We start from the raw sequence: 6,413 nt of genomic DNA, 5'->3' as shown, positions 1-6,413 counted from the left end.
ACGCGGGCCCGGTGTGGGCTCGACCCCGGGGTGAGGGCTCCGGGCTGGTGTGTGGACGCGGGGCCCCGTGGGAGCCGTGTGAATTCGGACTCATTAGTGGGGACCCTGGCAGTATGGACCCTTTGGTAGGAGCTGTATCTATATGGGCCCGTCGCTAGGCATGGCCTGTCACATGCTCGGTTAACTTTATAATTCATTTAGTGGGTTGGCTTTTCCATCGATCCAAATTCCTCTTTCTTTGCTAACACCCCATCTATGAGTTTCAATAACATAAGTCTTTTTTTTGCACATAAAAAGCTGCACTTAATTGATGTATACACGTTGAGTTCGGAGATAAGTGTGCACGGGAAGCCATTACAGTGTAGGCCATAATCATGTCCATCACCTCCAGAAGTTTCCTCCCACCCTCTTATTATTTTGTGATAAAAACACCGTCAGAGCTGCCCTCTCCGCAAGCTTCGGAGTGTCCCGGCGCTGCGCTGCAGGCCTCAAGGGCACACTCACCCCGCACAACCGAAACTACCGTTTGACTAACGCCACCCCCAGCCACCATTCCACTGTTTCTCTGACTTTATTTCAGATTCCCTATGTGAGTGGAGTCATGTATTTGTCCTGTGTCTGCCTCATTTCACTTAGCATAGTGTCCTCCAGGTTCATCCACATGGTCACAAATGGCAAATTTTCCTTTTTGAACTCCCACGGCATGTATACACTATATTGCTATCCACTCAGCCGTTGATTTACATGGCTTCTGTATTGCGGGCTTTTGTGAATAATGCTGCAGTGAACATGGGGTATGGCTGTCCCAGAGATCCTCATTTCATTTTCTTTGGGTAAATAAACACCCAGAAATGGGTTGCAGGGTCACATGGCAGTTTTATCTGGTCTTTTGAGGAACCTCCATACTGTTTTGCGTAGTAGCTCCAGCGACTGACATTCCTATCAACAGTACAGAACACAGTCTTACTACGGGTAAAATTGAAACGGATTAAGTTAACGCCGAATATAACAAGATAAGTAGAGTGCTGGTTCAGAAATTATTTCTTCATAGGGTATACCTTAAAAATTGTGGGAAGATTGGACAGGGAGGAATTTGTATGTATGTGCGCAAACATGTAACTGTGTCCGTGAATTTAGAACACATAAAACTTGTCAAGCCTAGGCCTTAAAACAATAAGCCGTTTCATGCCTGAGCTGGAAGGGCAGGCTGCTCAGATATCTTCAGAGCCGCCGAACAGATTCCTCTGTGTGGGGGGCTGCACTCGAAGGTGCTGGGTGCAGCCTGGCTGGGTGGAGAGCTGGTGCACCTCTGATCCCCCTCAGGCGGGGACACAGATTCTTGGAGAAAGGCAGGACTAGGAGGGCCACCTCCAGGACTTGCCTCTTCTGACATTTTTCAAGAGAAGCTGGAAATCCGAACATTTTTTAATGTGAACCTTGTAAAATTTGAAAAAGTTGGCAACTAATTAAAAATATTGAAACACTGTGAGGCTCAAAGAAATGGTGTGGGCCACTGACGTGCGATCTCCACTGTGTTTCTAGTGGTCTTATTATTACAGTGCTGACGGAAGAACAGCCAAACCTGTAGAAAATTTTTATAATAATTTGAGCCAAGCAGAGGATACGACTGAAAACAAGATTTCCAGACGGAGAAAAATGCTTCCCAGAAATGACAGTTTTCTGTCATTTTTTTGCATCTGGAATTAAGGAAGGGACGTAAGTACTGTCACATGGAGATGGGAGGAAGCAGGGCGGGGATGGGGTTACCGGACCCTTAGGATTGTGGCTCTCACGCTGGAGAAGGAGGGGTCTTGCGGGTGGTCTCACTTTAGAAGGAGGGGCGTGGAGGGGGCATTTCAAAGGGGTGATAGCTTGGGTGCACAGAAACAGTGGACAGGCTTCCTGAAGGCGAGAGAAGCCTTTAACTAAAGAAGTGACAGGCCTGGGCCTGACCAGCCAGCTCAACCTGCCCAGGTGGGGATTGACGATCTGACCTCTATGAGGTCACTTTCTGCACCCTGTTTTTGTCCACAAAAGAAAAATATTTGCAATCTTGAAGAAGATGTGGAAAGCTGGTTCTGAATTGAAACAACTGACCTCATACTAACATTTTTCTTATTTTTGTATGTTTATGCCCAAGAAAGCTTTTTAAAAAATATTTCCTCATATCTTACTAACCTCTAAATTAATTGGGCTCAGTCTGCACTGGTGAGGAACCCAGGCTTTGGGATCAGACCTGGGCTTGGGTCTTGGCTCCATCATGAAGATGATGCATCTAAACTTCACTGTATTTTCTGTGAAATAACTTTGGTATGAGTCGTTTTGAAAACATGACACAGTTGTCATTGGAGGGGCAGGACTCAGTTTTTGGTGAGTACAGGGCCTTCAGGGTGACTTCCTGCCTTTCTGCAGCTTTGAGTTGAAGTGGGACTTTTGTGGCCCCTGCAGAGCCCCACCGAAAGTGCAGGAACCTCGGTGAGGCAGCTGGCCCCTGTGAGCTCAGCACCGTGGGTCAGAACTGTGTTCGTGCGGTTTTAGAGGGAACTGTTGGTGTTCGCTTGCAGCTCTTTGATTCAAAGCCTTAATCTAGAACACAAAACTTATGTTTTAGAAATATGCAGTATGTCAATGTCAGCGAATTCATCATTGCAGCTTTTATGGCTAAAAAGCATCTGAAGACAGCCTTGGAGACCCTGGCGACTCTGGCACAGGTGGCGGCCCCACCCTGTGTAGGCGTCCAAGTGGTTGCCAGGTCTCAACTGGAGTAGGAGTAAATAGCTCCTCTGAGAATGTTCTGAGGTTTATTATTATTATTATTATTAATGCCCACAGCACCTGGTCTTCCTAGATGGTCTCCCATCCAAGTACTAACCAGGCCCGACCCTGCTTAGCTTCCGAGATCGGAAGGGATCGGACTCGTTCAGGGTGGCTTGGCCGTAGACTATGGACCGTGGCTCTGCTGGGGGCGCGAACCCCGGACCTTCTGCGTGTGATGCAGACGTGCTCACCGCTCCACTCTGGAACCACATCCTAGAGATGTTTTTATTTGTTGGGCCTCCAGCACCGAGGTTTTTAAATCTGGGTTTCCCCTGCTCTTGTCCACTGCTTCTCCTCCCCTCACTCGTCCCCCATGTCCTCCAAAGGCAGGGGAACAGCGTCCTTGTCCCTCGCGTCCAGGCGCAGCTCTCCCGTCTGGTGTGCGGCACCTGGCCCGAGTGCTCCGTGCTGAGCTTGCTGCGCGTTTCCTGGCTGAGCGTCCTGACCCCAGCTGTCCCCGGCCCTCCACGCCCAGGCCCGTCCGCGTCTCCCCAGGCCCTCCCCGTGGGCGGCAGGGCCCTCACTGCTCCCACAGGGACACCAGGGGCTGCCGGTCTCTTCTGCGTTCTCGCCTTCCTTGGCAAGCACGCATTCCTGATTTCCTGGCCGTGTTTAACCACCATCCCCTCTTCAGCTCACCCGTGTCTCTTGGTCCCTTGCATTTCTGGGTCAAGGGTAAATGATAAGAGTGCTGTCATTTTCGATGAGCGGCCAGGGACATCATGGCCCTTTCTCGTCTCCCATTTGTCTTGCCTGTGGCCCTTTCTCGAGGGGTTGTCTGGGGACCCATTTCGAGCTAGGAAGGAGCCGGCCCACAGGGTCTACTGAGTCTTGGCCGCGGGGTCCTTGGCCTTGTCTCCCTCCAGCAGCGGTTGCTGCGGAGTTCGGGTGCTATGTGAGGCGGCTGGAGTGTGGAGTGTGAGCTGGCGGGGATTCCGCCCCAGAGGCCGAGCTTTGTAGTTGTTCCCTGAGTCGGGGCTGGTCAGTGTGGCTCGGAAGGCTGGTTACTGTGAAGATGCTGGGCGCCGGGGTGGGGGGTGGATGCCTGCACAGCTTCCACCCCCGTCGAGTACGGTCTGGGCTCCCTCCCTCTGGGGGGGCCCCGCCCTGCCTTGGACAGCTCACTGTTCCCTCCAGTGCTGGGCAGCTGACGTCATTTGCACACTGATAAGTACGATAAAAACGAAGTTCTGAAAATGTTTCTTTGTTAGCAAGTTTTTATCTTCTCTACTTTCTAGTCTGTATCTAGTCCTAATTTGTCATTCTCTGCTAATAGCATTAAAACAGTTTTTTCTTTAATTGTGGCAAAATATACATAACATAAAGTTTACCATTTTAACTATCTTGAGGTGTGTGGCTCAGTGCCACTCCGCACATTCACGATGCTGTGCAGATGCTGTGCAGCCACCGCCATCCTCTGAGCCTTCCTGTCTCCTGGACTGACCCTCGTCCCCATCAGACACGCACTCGCCACTCCCTCCACAGCCCTGGTCGCCTCTGTTCTCCTTCCTGTCTGCAGAATCGGACTGTTCGTGTTCCTGTTATTCGCACATGTGGGACCATACAGTATCTGTCCCTTTACGTCTGCCTTATTTTATTGAGCGTACTGGTCTCCAGGTCCGTCTGTGCTGCAGCATGGGTTGGCATCCCTTCCTTTCGAAGGCTGAATGACCCTCTGTCGTGCGTGGAGGTGCATTGTGTGCAGCCGCTTGCTCTCGTCTGCGTGGACAGCGTCGCGTGGCTGTGCTGGTCCTGCTCTCACGCCTTGTGGCCATGTACTCCTAGAGGTGGGTCGCCAGGTCCTGCGGTGTGCCCGTGTTGGCTTCTCTGAGGGGCCCCAGCCGCTTCCCACAGTGCTGCTCCGTTTAACTTGTCTGCCAGCAGCACACAGTGTCCTAGTTTCTTCACGTCTGGATAACACTTATTTTCTGTTTTTTTTGTGTTTTTTTTTTAACCCTCTGCATGGGTGTGAAGTGGTATCTCACAGTTTTAATATTTATTTCTCTAATGATCAGCGATGTTGAGTATCTTCTCGTGGGCTTATTGGCTATTTGTATGTCTTCTTTGGAGAACTGTCTATTCTATGTCCTTTGCCCATGTTTTAAATTGGGTCTTTTTTTGTTGTTGAGTTATAAGAGTTCTTTTTGTATTCTGGATGTTTATGTCTTACCAGGCAGACGCTTTGCAAATATTTTCTTCCACTGTGAAGGTTGCCTTTTCACTCCCTTGAGAGTGTCCTTTGATGCACAGTAGTCTTTGATTTTAATGGAGTCTCATTCATCTATTTTTTCTTTCGTTGCCTCTGTTTTTTGTGGGATGGCGAAGAAATCATTGTCTAGTCCAAGGTCATGAAGATTTTCTCCTCTTAGAGTTTTACAGTACTGGCTCTCACGTTTAGGTCTTCGATCATTTTCTGTTGATGTTTGTATGTGGTGTGAGGTAAGAAGCCAGCTATGTTGTTTTACACGTGGACACGCATTTCCCAGCACCACTTGTGAAGGGACTGTCCCCATACCCTGGCAAGCAGTCTTGGAGCCCTCATCGGAACACTAACCGACCACTTCTATGAGAGTGCAGTGGCGTGTTTTGTTTTTTTTCTTTTGGTGCCAATTTAATTTTTAAAAAAGATTTGCAAAAGGTAAAATAAACTCTCGTGTTTTTTTGGTGTACAGTTGTTTGAGTTTTAACATGTATACATTTGTGTGCCTGCCCCCACAATCAGCACACAGAACGGGCCCGCCCCGCCCGCCCCGGTCGCCTTTCTCGGGTACACCCTTCTCCCGCCCCGGCAGCCGCTGACTTTTCTCCGTCACTGTGGTTCGTCTTTTGCAAAACCTCGTATAAATGGATGCTCTCGGCACGGTTCCCTGGACGTTCACCCAGGTGTTTTTTGAATCTCCGAGTTGTACTCTGTCCTATGGATGGACCATAGTTTGCTTGTCTGTTCATCCGCCGAATGTCTTTTGCATTGTTTCCAGTTTTTGACAATTGAAAATAAAGCTGTCATTTAAATGTGTGTGCAGGTGTTTTGAGTAAACATGTTTCGTTTCTCTTGGGCAAATACTTAGGAGTGGGATAGTTGGAGCCCACAATAAGCGTATAACTTTCTGAGAAACGTCCAGATGCTTTTCCCGGAGTGGCTGTGTGGGTTTCCCTCCGTTTCCCCAGACCCGGGGCAGGATTTGTTTACGAGTGCTTCCTGTGCACAGCTCTGGGATGCGGCTGCTTCTGAGTTCTGGCCAGGGGATGCAGAAGGACAAGTGACAAGGGAAACCCAGCTGCAGGGGGTCTGCTGGGACTCTGGTCTCCTTCCATGCCCCTGCCGTGGCCACTGAGGTCTCAGGCGCCTGGTTCCTCGGGGACCTTAGCTCTTGCAGCGGGACGATGGTAGTGCTCACCACGTCCTTGCCAGAGCAGCCTCCTGGGCACAGCCCTTCTGCTGTCATTTCGTGTGCTGGGACCGAAGGATGGATCTTTGGCGATACTTAAAGATGCATACCACGAGCTGTGCTGTGCAGACATGAGCACCTACTTTAACCCTGTGCTCTGCCTTGTTGTGCCCTCCAGGACTTGGGACCTTCGTGGAGTGACGCTCT

At 50.0% G+C, this 6,413-nt stretch overlaps 1 protein-coding gene and 1 non-coding gene across 2 annotated transcripts in view; one reads left to right on the top strand and one right to left on the bottom strand.

The window, feature by feature from the left end:
* Nucleotides 1–13: 13 nt before the first annotated feature.
* Nucleotides 14–6,413, top strand: part of GMEB2 (glucocorticoid modulatory element binding protein 2) — a 23,219-nt gene continuing 16,819 nt past the window's right edge. Inside the window, exons 1-2 of the mRNA XM_025039876.1 lie at nt 14–1,716; nt 6,385–6,406. The gene's annotated coding sequence lies outside the window, so the exon portion shown is untranslated. The remainder of the gene's footprint in view (nt 1,717–6,384; nt 6,407–6,413) is intronic.
* Nucleotides 2,824–2,942, bottom strand: LOC112471332. The gene has a single exon (XR_003043240.1). It is a non-coding gene; the product is annotated as a 5S ribosomal RNA (ribosomal RNA).

Source organism: Pteropus alecto, unplaced genomic scaffold (assembly GCF_000325575.1).
Source record: "Pteropus alecto unplaced genomic scaffold, ASM32557v1 scaffold45, whole genome shotgun sequence".
In the NCBI taxonomy this organism is placed as follows: Eukaryota; Metazoa; Chordata; class Mammalia; order Chiroptera; family Pteropodidae; genus Pteropus; species Pteropus alecto.
This window is presented reverse-complemented; position numbering and strand designations above follow the sequence as displayed.